Source organism: Psammomys obesus, unplaced genomic scaffold, assembly GCF_907164565.1.
Source record: "Psammomys obesus unplaced genomic scaffold, mPsaObe1.curated_primary_1811, whole genome shotgun sequence".
Taxonomy (NCBI): domain Eukaryota; kingdom Metazoa; phylum Chordata; class Mammalia; order Rodentia; family Muridae; genus Psammomys; species Psammomys obesus.
The window spans coordinates 147,568-167,343 of NW_026590262.1; the positions used below are offsets into that span (position 1 = coordinate 147,568).

At 37.6% G+C, this 19,776-nt stretch overlaps 1 protein-coding gene across 1 annotated transcript in view; it reads right to left on the reverse strand.

Moving 5' to 3' along the window:
- Nucleotides 1-19,776, reverse strand: part of Glra2 (glycine receptor alpha 2) — a 246,604-nt gene that overhangs the window by 86,246 nt on the left and 140,582 nt on the right. The window lies entirely within an intron of this gene.

Consider the following 19,776-nt stretch of genomic DNA (forward strand, 5'->3'; position numbering starts at 1 on the left):
GAGATTATTTGCAGAAACAGGATACAACATTCTACTGCATTCAAGAAACACACCTCTGCAACAAAGATAAAGACTAGATCAGAGTAAATGGCTGGAAAAATGTTTTCTTAAGCAAATGGACCCAGAAAACAAACCATGTAGCTATCCTCTTATTTAATAAGATACACTTTCAATGAAAATTATTCAAAAAAGATGAGGAAGGGCACATCATTCTCATCAAGGAAAACATCCACCAGGAGGACATCACAATTATGAACATCTATTCCCAAAATACAAGAGCACCTGCATTTGTAAATGAAATACTGTTAAAGCTTAAACCACACATCAGTCCCAGCAACTAAATGGGGGAGGGGGACTTCAACACTCCACTCTCACCAAGGGACAAATGATCTAGACAAAACCTAAACAGGGAAATAATGTCAGTTGCAGAGGTTAAAAATCAAATGGACCTAATAGATGTCTACATGTGGTAGCTCAGTAACCAATTGGTTTCCCATTGTGAGGGGAACAAGGACTATTTCTAACAGGAACTCAATGACTGGCTCTTTGGCCTCCCCCCCCCCCAAGGGAGGAGCAGTCCAGTTAGGCCACAGAGGAGAGCTTTGCAGCCAGTCCTGAAGATACCTGATAAAACATGATCAGATGAATGGGGAGGAGGTCCCCCCCCATCAGTGGACTTGGCAAGGGGCACGGTGGAGATGAGGGAGGGAGGGCGGGACTGGGAGGGAATGAGGGATGGGGACACGGCTGGGATACAGAGTTAATAAAATGTAACTGATAAGAAAAAAATAAAATTAAAAAAAAATTAAAAAAAAAAAAAACTTTTCACCGAAACTCAGAAGAGTATACAAATTCAGTACCTCACTGAATCTTCTCAAATATTGACCATATAGTCAAGCATAAAGCAAGCCTAAACAGATACAAGAGATTGAAATAATACCTTGTATTTTATCTGACTACCATGGACTAAAGCTAGACCTGAACAAAACCAGAAATAGAAAAAAGCTTACACACACATGGAAAGTGAACAACTTGCTACTCAATGACAGCTGGGTTAGGGAAGAAATAAAGAAAGAAATTAAAGACTTCCTAAATTTCAATGAAAATGAAGGCACAGCATACCCAAACTTATGGGACACAAGGAAAGCAGTGATAAGAGGAAAATTCATAGCACTAAGTGCCTTCAAGAAGAAATTTGAAACATCTCATACAAACAACTCAATGGCTCACCTGAAATACCTAGAAAAAAAAAAAGCAGACACACCCAAGAGGAGTAGACTGCTAGAAATATTCAAACTCAGGGCTGAAATCAATAAATTAGAAACAAAGAAACCAATTTAAAGAATCAAGACCAAGAGCTATTTCTTTGAGAAAAACAAGATAGACAAACACTTAGCCAAACCAATTAAAAGGCAGAGAGAAACTATCCCAATCAGCAAAATCAGAAACAACAAGGGGGACACTGAGGAAATCCATACAATCAGTAGGACTTATTACAAAAGCCTATATGCCACAAAATTTGAAAATCTGTATGAAATGGACAATTTTCTTGGTGGGTTCCATTTACCAAAATTAAATCAATATCAGGTAAAGAGGTTGAATACACCTTATACCCTTGGGGGATTCCTATATGACCCAAGGAAATAGAAAAAGTCATCAAAAGTCTCCCTTCCAAAAACAAACAAACAAAACAAAACAAACAAACAAATAAAAAACAACCTTGGGGCCATATGGTTTCAGCACAGAATTCTACCAGACCTTCAAAGAAGAGCTAACTATAGTTCTCTGCAAACCATTCTACAAAATAGAAACAGAAGGAACAATACCAAACTTGTTCTATGAAGCCACAGTCACCTTAATACCTAATCCACACAAAGATCCAACAAAAAAAGAGAATTTCAGACATATCTCTCCTATGAACATTGATGCAAAAATACTCAATAAAATACTGGCAAACAAATTCCAAGAACACAAGAAGATATCATCCACCATGACCAAGTAGGTTTCATTCCAGGCATCCAGGGTTGGTTCCATATATGGAAATCCATCAGCATAATCCACCATATAAGCAAACTGAAGGAGAAAAACCACATGATCATCTCCTTAGATGCCAAAAAAGCATTTGACAAAATCCAACAACCATGAATGTTTAAAGTCTTGGAGAGATCAGGGATACAAGGCACATATCTAAACATAATAAAGACATTATACAGAAAGCCTATAGCCAACATCAAACTCAATGGAGAGAAACTTAAATCAATCCCACTGAAATCAGGGACAAGACAAAGCTTCCCACTCTGTCTGTATCTCTTCAACATAGTACTTGAAGTCCTAGCCAGAGCAATAAGACAACTAAAGGAAATCAAGGGGATACAAATCAGAAAGAAAGAAGTCAAAGTATCAGTATTTGCTGATAATATGATACTGTGGATGTGACACCAAAAATTATACCAGAGAACACCTTCATCTGATAAACAACTTCAGCAAAATGGCTGGATACAAAATTATCTCAAAAAATGTAGCCCCTCTGTATACAAACAAAAAATAGGCTGAGAAAGAAATTAGGGAGACCACACCCCTCACAATAGTCACAAATAACATAAAGTATCTTTGTGTGACTCTCAACAAGCAAGTGTAAGACCTGTTTGAAAAAAAAAAAAAAACACCTTCAAATCTCTGAAGAAAGAAAATTAAGATATCAAAGCATGGAAATATCATGGACCCGTAGGATTAACATAGTAAAAATGGCCATCTCTCCAAAAGCAATCTATACATTCAATACAACTCCCAACAAAATACCAACACAATTCTTTACAGACCTTAAAAGAACACTTCTCAACTTCATATGAACAAACAAACAAACAAACAAACAAAAAGCCTGGATTGCCAAAATAATCCTGTACAACAGCAGATTGTCTGGAGGAATCACCATCTCTGATCTCGAACTGTACTACAGAGTAGTAGTAATAAAAACTGCATGCTGCTGGCATAGAAACAGAACCGTGGATCAACAGAATCGAATAGGAGACCCAGAAATAAACCCTCACACTTATGGATACTTGATTTTTGACAAAGAAGCCAAGACCATACAATGGAAAAAAGACAGCATCTTCAACAAATAGTGATGGTCTAACTAGAAGTCTACATGTAGAAAATTTGATCCATATTCATCACCCTGCACACAACTAAAATTCACGTGGATCAAAGACCTCAACATTGAAACAGACACACTAAACCTGTTAAAAGAAAAACTGGGGAAAACTGGAGCTCTTTGGCACAGGAGACAACATCCTGAACAGAACACCAACAGTACAGGTTCTAAGATCACCAATCAATAAATGACCTCATGAAACTGAAAAAAAAAAAAAAAAAAAAAAAAAAAAAAAAAAAAAAAAAAAAAAAACTTCTGTAAAGCAATGGATACTGTCGTCAGAACAAAACTACAGCCTACGGATTGGGAAAGGATGTTCACCTACCCTCTATCTGACAGAAGGCTAATATCCAGAATACATATAGAATTCAAGAAATTAAAAAGCAACAAATCAAATAATCCAATTAAAAATGGGGTTCAGAGCTGAACAAAGAATTCTCTGTAGAGGAATATCAAATGGCAGAGAAACACTTAAAAAAATGTTCAATCTCCTTAGTCATCAGGGAAAAGCAAATCAAAAAGACCCTGAGATTTCAACTTACTGTCATCAGAGTGGTTAAGATCAAAATCTCGAGTGACAATACATGCTGGAGAGGATGTGAAGAAAGGGGAACCTTCCTCCATTGCTGGTGGGAAAGTATACTTGTACATCCACTTTGGATATCAATTTTCTGCTTTCTCAGACAATTAGGAATAGTGCTTCCTCAAGATCTAACTATACAACTCTTAAGCAAATATCCAAAGTATGCTCAAGTACACAACAAGGACATTTTCTCAACCATGTTCATAGCAGCTTTATTCGTTATAGCCAGAACCTGAACATAACCCAGATGTCCCTCAACTGAAGAATGGATACAGAAATTGTGGTACATTTACACAATTGAATACTACTCAGCTATTAAAAACAAAGAAATCATGAAATTTGCAGGCAAATTGTGGGAAATAGGAAAGATCATCCTGAGTGAGGTAAACCAGAAACAAAAATTCGCACATGGTATATACGCATTTATAAGTAGATATTATACAGATAATATAGGATAAACATACTAAAATCTGTTTTAAAACACCTAAAGAAGCTAAGCAAGAATGAGGACCCTGGGTAAGATGATCAATCCTCACTCAGTAATGCAAACGTGATGGACATCAAAAGAGGGATAAAACAAGGAACAGGACAGGAAACTATCACAGAAGGCCTCTGAAAGATTCTACCCAGTAGTTTTTAAAAGCAGATGCTTAGGCTGATAGCTAAACTTTGGGTAGAGTGCAGGAAATTTTATGAAAGAAGAGGGAGACAGAAATACCTGGAGGAGCAGCATCTCCACAAGAGAGCAACAGAACCAAAAATTATTGGCCCAGGCATCTTTTCTGAGACTGATACTCCAACCAAGGAGCATGCATGGAGATAACCTAGAACCCCTGTACAGATATTGCCCATGTATACACAGTGTCCAAGTGGGTACCCTAGTAAGGGGAACAGGGCTGTCTCTGACCATGAACTCAGTGGCTGGCTCTTTGATCACCTTTCCCTGAGGGGGGAACAGCCTTACCAGGCCACAGAGGAAGACATGCAGCCAGTCCTGAAAAGTCCTGATAGGCTAGGATCAGAGGTAAGGGGGGAGGGACGTGGAGAGGGACATTGGAGGATCTGAAGGACCAAGAGTGGGTTTAGGAGGGATTTAGGGAGGGGGCTATAGCTGGAATTCCATGTGAATAAACTATAATTATTATAAAAAACAATCCCCCAAATGCCTTAATTTTCTTCAACTAGTCTCTACCACATTTTGATAGTGCCACAGGCTAAATACCAAGGCTGTAGTAGATAGGCTTTGAGGAACACTTAATACCAAAATCATACTGCCATCAAAAATGACTCAGAGAACATCTTATATCTTTTCAAAGATTCCTCTACTTATTTCATTTCTCTGTATTTCTGAAATAGTTTAATTGTTTATCTCCACTTCCTATTTTTGTAACATCTTGCCTTGCTGAATAAGTTTTAACAGTGCATTTTGTGGCAAAGATGTATGATATCAAATTGTTTCCATTTCACAGACAGAGCTGTTATAGTTTGCCTAGGACTTAGTCATATTGTTTCTGAAACGGTAAAGAATGTCAAAAGCTAAGAAGAAAACAGAGCAAAATAATATTTTTTTTTCCAGAATTCAGATTTAAATGGAAATGATCAGTAAAGTAGATTGGCATCTACTGAACTGTTACCCTTTCACTGACATACTCAGTATTCATTGTTCCCTGCCCTAATTATATTATGACAATTGCTATCAATATGATAAGTGGAGTCTTTTCCGAGTGAGGTGACACTGAATAACTCAAGCTAATATTTAAGTATTTGTCAGAACATTCAAATTTCTCTACCCTGTCCTCATTCAGTGCCATTTAGGAAAACATAGTGAGTAAAAACTAGGCTATTCATTTTCTGTTACTATGTAACACACGTGTAATGTGCCATAAGTTTGGTGGTTTAAACAATGCACATTTATCAGCTCATTTCTGTAGGTGGAAGCCCTCCACAATATGTGCTGGTTGTATTTATAGAGTCTCATATTGTAGAAATCACTTTGTCAGTAAGCTGTGCTCACATTAGGAGTCTTCTTCCAAGTGCATTCCAATTATTGGCAAAATACAATTTCTTGCAGGAGAGAGGTACCTTTTCTATTGATCACTGTGAGCTTAGAGCCTCTCCCAATTACTTATGATTAAAGTTACCCATATGTCTCTCATAGCTTCCTCCATCTATAAGTAGAAGCTGTAAACCCCCTCTGCTTTGACATTCTCTGAGGTCTTTTTTTTTTTTTTCCCCGCTTTGGTGGGTATTCATTTAGCTCTGTAGTGAGAGATGACCTTGAACTCCTAATCCTCCTGCCTCCACCTCTGAAGTCTACTACCATACATAGATTTTATGAGGGTCTGAAATCCAAGCCAGGGGCTCAAACATGTTTGGCGTTCAGTCTACTAATATCTCTAGTCCCTGTATCTTTCTGGTTACTCTCCATACCAGTTAAAGATACCTACTTGTTAGTTGCTCAGTTGATTAGATTTGCCTATCCAGAGTCAATTGTATTACATATAGTATCACATAACAATTAGCATGTTAACTCATCAGACCATAAGTTCTAGGAGAAAGTATCAAAAATATATAAGTAGGATATATTTTTAATTGCCTACACCACCCAAATAAAAATATGTAAAAAACCCTAAGTTTGCCTTTCTTTATAACCAAATAATTCCCAAAGATCATTTCCTTAAAACCATGTAGTAGTAAGCTCTTTTCTTTTTAAAGAAACCTAAGCAAAATTTTAAAATCTTACCTGCTCTATGGATACCTAATAGCAAGAAACCCACATATCCATAATTGGATGCACTGTGGTAAAAATCATGGCTAAATGCAAATCACACATTCTTACATAAACAATTTTTGGAAGCCAATATTTTAATAATATTTTTATGATAAAGGATAGACATGATTCCTTTCTAAGTCTAACAAGTCAGCAGAAGGACAGGCAGTTGGGAATCTTCCCTGGCCTCCTTGTATCTACTGGACAAAGAGCTGGAGCACTGAATGATTCTTCCTGGCTGTGACTTAAAGTGATATCTCCTGAAAAATTGTTTCTGACATGTACTGGAACATGCAATGGGATAGAGATGAACACTTATTTTTTTCCATAGTAGGAAGAGCAGATTCTCATTAGCAGAAGAACTGTCAGGCACCTGGCCCGGGAACACAGGCCTAATGAGAGAAAAGGTTCATAGTTTCTTATAAGTTACTGGCAGAAAGGAGATTATTTTAGGTGATTTTCGCCACTACCACTTTGGACTTGCTTTTTCTAGCCATTACTATGCCCGTCAATCTGTAAATTTAAGGAATATTCTGTAGTTTTTTGCATATAGATTCTCATTAGAACCTAAGTTCCTATACTATTAAAATCTTCCTGTATTCAAGACTGTTTGGAAAGGAAGCTACTTTTTTTCTCCTTTTTTTTGTTCCTATCCAGAACCAGAATGAAATCTGCTAGTTATGAATACGTATAATGTGTATAACTACTACCCAAATGGAAACATTTGATGTATTCTGGATATTCAAAACCAAATGGATCTGAAAGAACACTTACAAGAGGCTCCAGAAATCATTTTAGTGTTCATTTCACACAGCCAGGAATAGAGATTTAGACTTCAACTCACAGTTATTGTCCAGTCAATAGGCTAATCAATACATCAAAAGGTCAATTATTTCCAATTTTTTGGGTAATGTTCTAAACTTGATTAAACAGACATAATAAAAACCTGATATCATACCTTGAGAATGGTATCAATAGCCAATATTCACTGCTGGTTTGCTCTAAATGGTGCATCAGTCACAAAAAAACTTTATATAGTTCCAGTGATCAGTACAATATTACTAGCACGTCCTGTTATGATCTTTGTGTATAGTGTCAAAGCATTAGCAGAATCTTCATAGTAATGCCACACAGCTCAAACTCAGGCAAATTAGCATAAAAAATAATAGGCTTCATTATGACATTTTCATACATGTATATCATGTACTTTATCTGAATCATTAAATTGTGTGGAGTTTGATCTCACCTATGATAAAATCTGTAGGAAAGAAAGCTTATGGTATGGAAATCTAAATGTGAAGAAATGAGTCCTTTTTTCATTCCTTAAATTTAGTTAGTTATTCACTTTACACCTCAATTGTAGCCCCTTCCCACCTCTCCTCCAAGTCCCTCCTCTCCCTCATTCCTCTATACCTCTCTTCTGCCCCTCAAAAAAATGGAGACACCCCTCTGGCAAATGCACCCAAACACATCCAGTCTCATCAGGACTGTATGCTTCCTTTCACAGTGTCCTTGCAAGGCAGCCATTGTCAGAATGAAGTGATTGAAAGGCATGATAGAGAGACCATGTTAGAGACAACCCCCATCCCCTTTCTGGAGGACCTACATGGAGGCTAAGCTGACCACTGGGCATATATGTGTAAGAGGGTAAATTACTGCTTTAAACTTCACAATAAATAACTTCTAAAAAGGCACAAACCATTACCCATGACAAAGATCTTTAGACTGTTTTATGTAAATCATGTAGAACCCAATAGAGTACTTGAGTATAAGAGTACAAATAGAGTTGTGCTTTCATAATAAAATAATAGACACAAACACAGAACAAACATTTCTTAAAAGCCAACCAAATGGATATTACATACACAAAAAAGATGTTTTCTCAGCATGCTATGCTAGGTAAAACCATGATGAGCTACTAAAAATAATCTGAGTAATACAACAGAAAGGCAAATCTGACAATAATGAGTGCTGGCATAGATGTGGACTATTAGGAGTTCTGGTATATGCTGAGATAGAGGAAATCGCTTGGACTACTTGAGAACACTTGAAGCATACACTGAAAGTAAGCATATTCATAGTCTATGACACAACAATTTCATTCATAGATAATTCTCAAGGTGAATAAGTACATATTTCCATTAAAATTACATGTCAAAATTTGACAGAGGATACAAGGCAGAATAGCCTACAACCTGGAAGTGAGGTAGACCAAGAAGAAGAGAATGGAGAAGTAAAGGAAAGATAGCAATAAGTACAAAAATATACACACTTCATCTCAGAAGATGAAGTTTCCTGAAAATAGCTCACCATAAAGAACACATGGTATAAGATGCTATTTAAGCTAATTGAAGAATAGAAAAATAAATTCAAACATCAAATAAGAAATATGGGTGCCTCTAAAAGGAGATATTTATCTGAATGGGAAAAGAACTTTGGGAGGGTGCTGGAAATGCTCTGTATCTTGATCAACAATGTGCACAAATGGATTGTATGCAATGTTTAAGGTTTTGTGCATTTTAATTTACACATGTATATATTTCTGCGGTAAAATCGAAAATGAATAAAATTCGGTGTACAATGTATTCTATGTTATAGAACAGACACGTTGGCTCTTTTCATGTGTTCAATGTCCCTTCTACATGGTGCAAACAATGCACACCCCGAGTGAATATTTGACTTATGAGATTAATACATGATGTTAGGTACCTTCCTGAGAAACATAGCGAGGCATTGTCCAATTTCTTCCCTAAGCATATCTACTATGTATCCCTAATCTCAGTGAAGCAGTAGAAAATTCAAGAAAGTGTTTCTCTTCTTACCACCAACACACAAGTTGAAGGAAAGCAAATAGTGGAAGGAGGGTATGGAATGTCAAGAGAAACCATGTGTGAATACCACAGCGGATGGTCATACTTTGTAAGCTACATTTGAAGTTGAAGCAAAATAAAATTTAGTCACTTAAAATGTGTCTCTACTTCCTGTGTGTTGGCTGTTACTTTTTAATAATGATGTAAAGGGAAAGTTGTGCTTTGGCCAGGAAGCAGTTACAAAGTAATCTTCCTATTAAGGAAACAGATTGAATCAGTAAATATGTGAAGTTCTTTTATGAAACGTGCTCTGGACAAGTCATCATTTGATAACTTTTTACTACGAATATTTTCACATTTTATAAGATTTGTTTTTATTATTCCAACATTTTTGTCAAATAATATAACTTAAAAATGCTCTAGGGGGGCTCTCCAAGATGGCAGTAACCAGTGTGCACCTTTTTCTGAAGGGCAGAAGATCCAAAACTCCAAAACTGGTGAGTGGATAGGTGGCTGAAGTCAGAATATTGACTTTGAGGCTTCCCAGGTTAGAGGGGACAAAGCATGAGCTGGGATAGATTGGATCCAGGGCTCCCTCCTCCCCCTCCATAGACATTTCCAGGGTCTGAGAGTGTCAAACTATCTACTACACCTTTGCTCTGCATCAGGGAGCATAGCAGCAGAGAGAGCATAACTGCAGATACAGGGCACCTCTTTATGCTAAGAGCCAACAGGGGACCCATATCTGAAAACTGTGGGATCTCTGAGACCCTCCACACTTTGAACACACACATGCAAGTAAGTGCTTCTGCTAGAAAGTGCATACAGAGACCCAGATAAGGATCCCTTTATACTAGCAGCCAGACATCAGATCCCTCCCACCCAGATGCCGCTGTGAGAAAGAAAGGAATACTTGGGACAGCTTTCTGAGCAAAGAAACTCCTGTACTCTGGGTCTCCCAGTAGAGTCCAGGCAAACTATCCCTGGAATCAAGATGGTGAAACTCAGGCAGATATGAGCACTTGGAGCACAATACCTAGACAAGCCTGTGGGCCACTGAGCTATTCAGGGCACCTGTGCACATTTACTTCACCTACAAACAGCAAGCAAAGCAATAAGTGCCTGCACTACAACCTGCACTTGCCTTTCTCCCTCATACTCCACCCTTCCAGGCAGGCATACCTCTACACACACTCCTGCACTTGTGCACTTGTGTCTGCATCTGCCCTCCTTTTGCTGCATCTCAAACACCAACACCCACTCTCAAACCTGTGGACCTCTGTCATCTTCCTGAAGAATACCCCAGATTCCAGAGAGAGATGGACCCAATCTACAGTGCAGGCTCCAGGAACAAACAGCAAAGACTATTGACCATCAGATGGCTAGAGACTGACATAAGAAAACATCCAACAAAAATCAGGACATTATGGCTTCACCAGCAAACCCCAAATAAATGGATAGTTTAATTCATTGGAAATACAGGAAAATTATTTTGAAGCTCTGCTTACCAACTTACTAGAGGCACATAAAGAGGAAAGGAACAAAACTCTCAAAGAAATGTCCATAAACATACAAGAGGATTACACAGCAACGGATAGACTAGACAATAAAAGAAACTCCTCACATCACATAATAGTTAAAACACTAAATCTACAGACCTAACATTCATTGGTCACTATTATATATCAACATCAATGGACTCAACTCTCCAATAAAAACGCAGACTAACAGACTGCAGAAACAGGATCCAACAGTCTGCTGCATCCAAGAAACATGGCTTTGCTACAGCGACAGACACTACCTCAGAGTAAACAACTGGAAAAATGTTTTGCATGCAAATGGATACAGAAAACAAGCTGGAATTGCTATCCTAATGAATAAAAAAAGTAGACTTTCAACAAAAATTAATCAAAAAATGAGAAGGGGCACTTAATTCTCATCAAAGAAAAAATCCACCATGTGAACATCACAATCCTAAACATCTGTGTCTCAAAAGCAAGAGCACCATCATTCGTAAATGAAACATTGTTAAAGCTCAAATCACACATTGATCCCAACACCTTAATATTGGGAGAATTCAACACTCTTTCAACATTCTGCTCTTACCTAGGGACAGATCATCTAGACAGAAGCTAAATAAGGAAATAAAACACATAAACCCTAAATCAAATGGACCAAATAGATCTCTATAGAACCATTCACCCAAACTCAAAAGAGTATATCTTCTTCTCAGCACCCCATAGAACCTTCTACATAACTGACCATAAGATCAGACACAAATCAAGCCTCCAAAGATAAAAGAAGTTTAAAATTATCCATTGTATCCTATCAGAACACCATGGCCTAAAATTAGACCTCAACAACAACAGAAATAACAAAAAGCCCATATATGCACGGAAACCAAAAAACTCTCTACTCAAAGACAACTGGATCAGGGAAGAAATTAAAAAAAATAAAGAAAGAAATAAGAGACTTCCTGGAATTCAATGAAAATGAAGACACAACTTATCCAAACTTATGGGACACAATGAAAGCAATGCTAAGAGGAAATTTCATAGCACTAAGTGCCTTCGAAAAGAAATTTGGGATATCTCATGAAAGCAACTTAATGGCACACTTGAAAGCCCTAGAAAAAAAAGAAGAGACACACTCAAGAGGAGTAGAAGGTTGGAAATAATCAAACTCAGCACTGAAATCAATAAATTAGAAAGAAAGAAAATAATTCAAAGAATCAATGAAACCAAGCTGTTTTTTTTGAGAAAATCAACAAGATAGACAAACCATTGAAGAAGCTAACTAAAAGGCAGAGAAAAATTATCCAAATTAGAAAAATCCGAAACAAAATATGAGGACACAACAACAGACACTGAGGAAATTCAAAGAATCATTAGGTCTTATTTCAAAAAGCCTATATATCACAAAATTTGAAAATCTACATGAAATGGACAATTTTCTTGATAGATTCCATTTATCAAAATTAAATCAAGATCAGGTACATAGACTAAACAGTCCTATATCCCCTGAAGAAATAGAAGTGGTCAGCAAAAGTCTCCCTCCCAAAAAAAAGCTCAGGGCCAGATGGTTTCAGCTCAGAATTGTACCAGACCTTCAAGGAAAACCTAACACCAATACTCTTCAAACTATTCCACAAAATAGAAACAGAATGAACATTACCAAACTCATTCTATGTGGCCAGAGTAACCTTGATACCTAAACCACACAAAGACCCAACAAAATGGAGAATTTTAGACCTATCTCTCATATGAACATTGATGCAAAAATACTCAATAAAATACTCGTAAACTGAAACAAAGTACATGTAAAAGAGGGACTGCCTCTGACATAATCTGATTGGCCTGCTCGTTGATCACTTCCCCCTGAGGGGGGAGCAGCCTTACCAGGCCACAGTAGAGGACAATGCAGCCACTTTTGATGAGAAGTGATAGACTAAGATCAGAAAGAAGAGGAAAACCTCCCCTATCAGTGGACTTGGGGAGTGGCATGCATGCAGAAAGGGGAGGGAGGGTGGGATCGGCAGGGGAGGAGGGAGGGGCTTATGGGGGGATACAAAATGAATAAAGTGTAATTAATAAAAAAATTTAAAAAAAGATATCATCCATCATGAGTAAGCAGGCTTCATTCCAGTTTTATAGGTGTGGTTTTTTGATATTTTAATTAATTTATATTTTTAATTACAGTTTATTCACTTTGTATCCAAGATGTAGCCTCTTCCCTCTTCCCTTTCCAATACCACCCACCCTCCCTCTTCTCTTCCCATGCCCCTCCCCAAGTACACTAATAGGGGAGGTCCTCCTCCCCTTCCATCTGACCCTAGCTTATTAGGTCTCATCAGGACTGGCTGCATGGTCTTTCTCTGTGTCCTGACAAGGATACTTCCCCCTTCAGGAAGAGGTGATCAAAGAGCCAGGCACTGAGATCATGTCAGAGACAGTCCCTGTTCCCATTATTAGGGAACCCATTTGGAGACTGAGCTACTATGGGCTATATCTGTGCAGGGTTCTAGGTTATCTCCATTCATGCTCCTTGGTTGGAGTATCAGTCATAGAAAAGACCCCTGGGCCCTGATTTTTTCGTTCTGTTGCTCTCCTTGTAGAGTTCCTCTGCCCTCCATGTATTTCTGTCTCCTTGTTATTTCATAAGATTCCTTGCACTCTGCCCAAAGTTTGGCTATGAGTCGCAGCAGCTTCTTTTATGCCCTGTTGGGTAGAGTCTTTCAGAGACCCTCTGTGGTAAGCTCCTGTCCTGTTCCCTGTTTTCTCTCTCTTCCAATGTCCATCGCATTTGCTTTTCTGGGTGAGGATCGATCATCTTCCTAAGGGTGCTCTTTCTAGCTTAGGTTCTTTAGGTGTAGAGATTTTAGTATGTTTATCATATATTATATGTTGAATTTCCACTTATAAGGGAGTATACACCCTGTGTGTCTTACTTCATCTACAATATCTTACTAAGGATGATCTTTGGTTTTATATACAGAAATCCATCAATATAATCCACCACATAAACAAGGAGAAGGAAAAAAAAAACAACTACATGATCATCTACCTATATGTTGAAAAAGCATTTGACAAAATCCTATACCCATTCATGTTTAAAGTTTTTTTAGAAATCACGGATATAAGGCACATTACTAAACATAGTAAGGAGAATATACAGAAAGCCTATAGCCAACACCAAACTAAATGAAGATAAACTTAAATCAATCCCACTTAAATGATGGACAAGGCAAGGCTGTACTCTCTCTCTCTCAGTATCTCGTTGTATTTGAAGTCCTAGCTATAGAAATAAGACAACTAAAGGAGATCAAGGGAAGACTCATTGTAAAGGAAGAAGTCAAAATATCACTACTTGCAGATGATATGATACTATACATGAGTGACACCAAAAATTCTACCAAAAAACTTCTTCAGCTGGTAAATACCTTCAGCAAAGTGGCTGGATACAAAATTAACTGCATGCAAAAGACAAAAGGGCTGAGGAAGAAATTATGGAAACAATACCCTTTACAATAGACACAAATAACATATAGTATCTTGTTGTGACTCTAACCAAGTATGTGAATGACTTGTATGAAAAAAAAATTAATGTCTCTGAAGAATGAAATTTTAGAAGTTATCAGAAGACGGAAAGATCTCCCATGCTCATGAATCAGTAAGATTAACAGAGCAAAAATGGCCATTCTACCAAAAGCAATCTACAAATTAAGTGCAATCCCCATCAAAATACTAACACAATGCTTTACAGAACTTGAAAGAATAATTCTCAATTTCATATGGAAAAACAAAATCCCAGAATTGCTAAAACAATAGATAAAGAAATCCTGTACAATAACAGATCTTCTAGAGTTATCTCCATCCTTGATCTCAAGCTGTACTGTAGAGCAACAGTAATAAAAACGGCATGGTTCTGGCATTGAAACAGAATGGAGGAACAATGGAATCAAATCAAAGACTGAGAAATAAACCCACACAGTTATGGATACTTGATTTTTGACAAAGAATCCAAAACAATACATTGGAAAAAAGATAGCATCTTGTACAAATCATGCTGGTCTAACTGGATGTCTACATGTAGAAAAATGCAAATAGACCCAAATTTATCACCCTGCACAAAACTAAAATCCAAGTGGATCAAAGACTTCAACATAAAACCAGCCACACTAAACCTGTTTGAAGAAAAAGTGTGGAAGAGCCTTGAACTCATTGGCAGAGGAGACAACTTCCTGAACAGAACACCAACAGCACAGGCTCTTAGGTCAACAATCAATAAATGGGACTTTATGAAACTGAAAAGCTTCTGTAAAGCAGAAGACACTGTCATCAGAACAAAACTACAGCCTACAGACTGGAAAAGGATCTTTACTAACCCTATGTCTGACAGAGGGCTAATATCCAGTATATATAAAGAACTCAAGAAGATAAAAAGCAACAAACTAAGTATTCCAATTAAAAATTTTTGATGAGAACTGATAGACTAAGATCAGAAAGGAGAGGAGAACCTCCCCCATCAGTGGACTTGGAGAGGGGCATGCATGCAGAAAGGGGACAGAGGGTGGGATCTGGGATCGGGAGGGGAGGAGGGAGGGGCTTATGGGGGATACAAAATGAATAAAGTGTAATTAATAAAAAAATTTTTAAAAAAAAGAAGAACTTAAGCATTAGTGGGGAAAGAACAGGCGTGTGAAATAAAAAAAAATTGGGTACAGAGCTAAACAGAGAATTCTCAATAGAGGAATACTGAATGACAGAGAGACAGTTAAAGAAATGTTCAATATTCTTAGTCATCTGGGAGATGTAAATTAAAATGACCCTGAAATTTCACTTTATACACATTGGAATGGTTAGATCAAAAACTCAATTGACAACACATGCTGGAGAGGATGTAGAGAAAAGAGAACCCTCCTTCATTGCTGGTGGTAATATAACCTTGCACAACCACTTTGAAAATCAATCTGGCACTTTCTCAGAAAATTAAGAACAGTGCTACCTCAAGGTCCCCCTATACCACTCCTAGGCATATATCCAAAATATGCTAAAGTACACAACAAGGACATTTGCTCAGCCATGTACTTAGCAGCTCTATTCATAATAGCTGGAAACAACCTTGGTTTTCCTCAACAAGGGAATGAATACAGAATTTGTGGTACATTTACATAATTGAAAACTTCTCAGCTCTTAAAAACAAGATAATCATGAAATTTTTCAGACAAAGGGTGGGAATTAGAAATGATCATCTTGAATGAGGTAACCCAGAAGCAGAAAGACACACATGGTATATATTCACTCCTAAGTGGATATTAGCCATATGATAGAGGATAAACATACTAAAATCTGTAGTCCTAAAAAAGTGAGACAAAAAAGAATCCTCAATTATTAGGACAAACGCGATAGACTTAGGAAGCTGGAGAAGACAGAAAACAGGAAAAGAGCCTACCACAGATGGCCTCTGAAAGTCTACTGTTTGAGGTATAGAAGCAGAGGCTGAGATTCATAGTCAAACTTTAGGCAGAGTGCAGGGAATTTTAGGAAAGAAGTGGGAGATAGAAAGACCTGGAGGAGACAGGAGGGAGCAGGAACTCCACAAGGAGAGTGACAGAACCAAAATATCTGGGCCCAGTGGGCTTTTTGTAAGACTGATATTCTAACCAAGTGCTATGCATGGAGATAACCTAGAACCCCTGCACAGATATAGCCCATGATAGCTCAGTTTCCAAGTGGATTCCTTAGTAAGGGAAACAGGGGCTGTTTCTGACACAAACTCAGTTGCTGGCTCTTTAATCATCTCCCCCTGAGGTTGGGAGCAACCTTACCAGGCAACAGAGAAAGACATTGCAGCCAGTCCTAATGAGACCTGATAGGTTAAGGTCAGAGAGAAGGGGAGGAGGACCTTCCCTATTAGTGTACTTGGAGAGGAGATGAGAGAGGCTGGGATTGGCAGGAGACAAGGGAGGAAGCTACAGCTGTGGATACAAAGTGAAAAAACCTGTAATTAATAAAAAAATAAACTAAAAACAAATTGAATAAATTGTAATAAATGATAATAAAAAACTAAAACCAAACAAAAATGCTCTCAGAAAGTATTCACATTAACGGTAACAAACAAACAAAATAAATAAATAAAACCAATAAACAGGAATTCACTTAAAAATTACCCAGTTTCCTTTCTGTTTATATGAAAGGCTTCATATGGTTATTTTTTTTGTAGCTCTTGCTTTCAGAGCTATATAGAAATTGACATTTATGTACTTCAATATGTTTACTGTTATAAACTCATCCCTTATGAACCTCATGAGAGCAATTATGCACTTCAGCTCAGAGTTTTTCAAGTTTTATTAATGCAATACTGTAACATATAAAATGCATTACACAATACTTATTCCAAGTAGGACTTGGGGAAGACCCTGTAATCAAACACATTAATATTTCTTTGTAAAACAGTATGCATATTCAGACTCAATGGGATATGCAAAGGCTATAATTAGTCTCCCATTAGTTTCTAGTTGGTTTTGCTGCCAAATGAGCTACAGGAAACCTTTTGGCTTTCAGGATTTAGGGGATTTTTAGAAGTGTGGATAAGGGATTTTGGATTTGCATATTTTCAGAAGTAGTAATTATTTGTATTTCAAATTAAGACTATATTCCACCTCAATTTTAGATACTTTATGACAATATTTTTATACCTCTAGTGGATAGGTGCTCATTTATCCTGTTCAGTATTCTTTATTATGGGAAAACATTTTCTTTTCCTTGGTCTACTGTCCCATTATCTACATGGTTGACCTCTAAGTACCCCAGTGTCTTTCGTGTGTGTGTGTGTGTGTGTGTGTGTGTGTGTGTGTGTGTGTGTGTGAAAGAGAGAGAGAGAGAAATAGTGAGAGAGACAGGGAGAGAGACAGAGAAGGAGACACACACAGAGAGACTGAGTGCTGCCTCGAGAACAATTTTTGGGTGAACATAGGGCCTAATGTTAGATTATAATTAATTATTTAAGGGTTTCTTCTAGGATACTACAAAATGTTTCATTGTTATCTCTGTTTACGCTGCCGTTATATATGAATTTCTTAGACTTTACATTTCTCTAAATATTCCCTTTTTATGACTTTGATAGTTTTGAGGAGTATTGCCCAGAAAGTTTTAAAGTGTCTCTCAATTTAGAGTTATTAAATATTTTGTCATGTCTAAACCAAGATTATGGACTTACGGGAAGACTACATATAATGTCACATTTTTTTTTATCATACTGTCCTTTTTTATTTTTAATTTTTTTCCTATAGGCTCATAAGGCCCTTTCAAGGGCCTTATGTTTGAATTTTTTTAATTTAATTTTATTTTTTTCTTATCAGTTACATTTTATTAACTCTGTATCCCAGCCCTGTCCCGCTCCCTCATTCCCTCCCAATCCCACCCTCCCTCCCTCATCTCCACCGTGCCCCTTTCCAAGTCCACTGATAGGGAGGGACCTCCTTCCCATTCATCAGATCCTGTTTTATCAGGTATCTTCAGGACTGGCTGCAAAGCCCTCCTCTGTGGCCTAACAGGACTACTCCTCCCTTGGGGGGTGGGGAGTTCAAAGAGCCAGTCATTGAGTTCCTGTTAGAAATAGTCCTTGTTCCCCTCACTATGGAAAACAAGTTGGTTACTGAGCTACCACAGGCTACATCTGAGCAGAGGTTCTAGGTTATATCCATACATGGTCCTTGGTTGAATGGCAGTCTCTGAGAAGACCCTGTGCCCGGATATATTTGGTCCTTGTGGAGCTCCTATCCTTTTCCCATCAGACTAACTCCCCTTCTTTCTTATGATTCCCTGTACTCTGCCGAAGGTTTGGTCATGAGTCTTTGTATCTGCTTTGAAAACACTGCTAGGTAGCGTCTTTCAGATGCGCACAGTAGACTCCTGTCATATGTTCAATGCACATCCCATCTGTCTTTCTAAACGAGGATTGATCATCTTACCCCATGTCCGCTCTCTTGATAATCTTTTTTAGGTGTATAGATTTCATTATGTTTGTCATATCTTATAGGTCTATATAAGTGAGTATATACTGTGTTTATCTTTCTTCTTCTGGGATATTTCACTCAGAATGATCTTTTCTAGATCCCACCACTTGCCTGCAAATTTCATGATTTCCTCCTTTTTGATTGCCGAGTAGTATTCCATTGTGTAAAAATACCACAATTTCTGTACCCATTTCTCCATTGATGGACATCTGGGTTGTTTCCAGGTTCTGGCTATTACAAATAAAGCTGCTATAAACATGGTTGAGCAAGTATCCCTTTTGTGTACTTGAGCAAAGTATGGGTATATACCTGGCAGTGGTATAGCTGGGTCTTGAGGAATCACTCTTCCTAATTGTCTTAGAAAGCGCCAGATAGATTTCCAGAGTGGTTGTACCAGTTTACATTCCGTCACATTATATAACATCACCATATATCACATTACACTGTATCATTCCTTATCAATATGGCTTACCACAGCAAAGGTAGTGTTTACCAGACCTTTCCATTTTGTACTTTCTTTTTTTCATTTTTATACTTGCCTTTATAGCAAAATTATGGTTTTGAGGCAGAATCTAATTAAGTAGCATTGATTAGCCTCAAGCTCACTATGTAGACCAGGCTAGTCCCCAAAATCACAGAGGTAGGTCTGCCTCTGCCTCCTGTGTGCTTGAATTAAACATGTACATTACTGTTACTGGCTGTAATGAAATTGTTATGGGAAGCCCAAACTTTATGAGAAGATATTATTTACTCCTTGGAACAGAATTTGTCCATATAAATTATTTAACATTCATATGCATGAAACACTTGTTGCAAATCTCTCAGTCATTTTTATGTAACAGATAAGTTATAATATGCAGTATTTAATATATATGATTTTCATAGGCTCATGGATATATCATTTACTAAATAGTTTACTATCCAATACTACCTTATTTTGCTTCG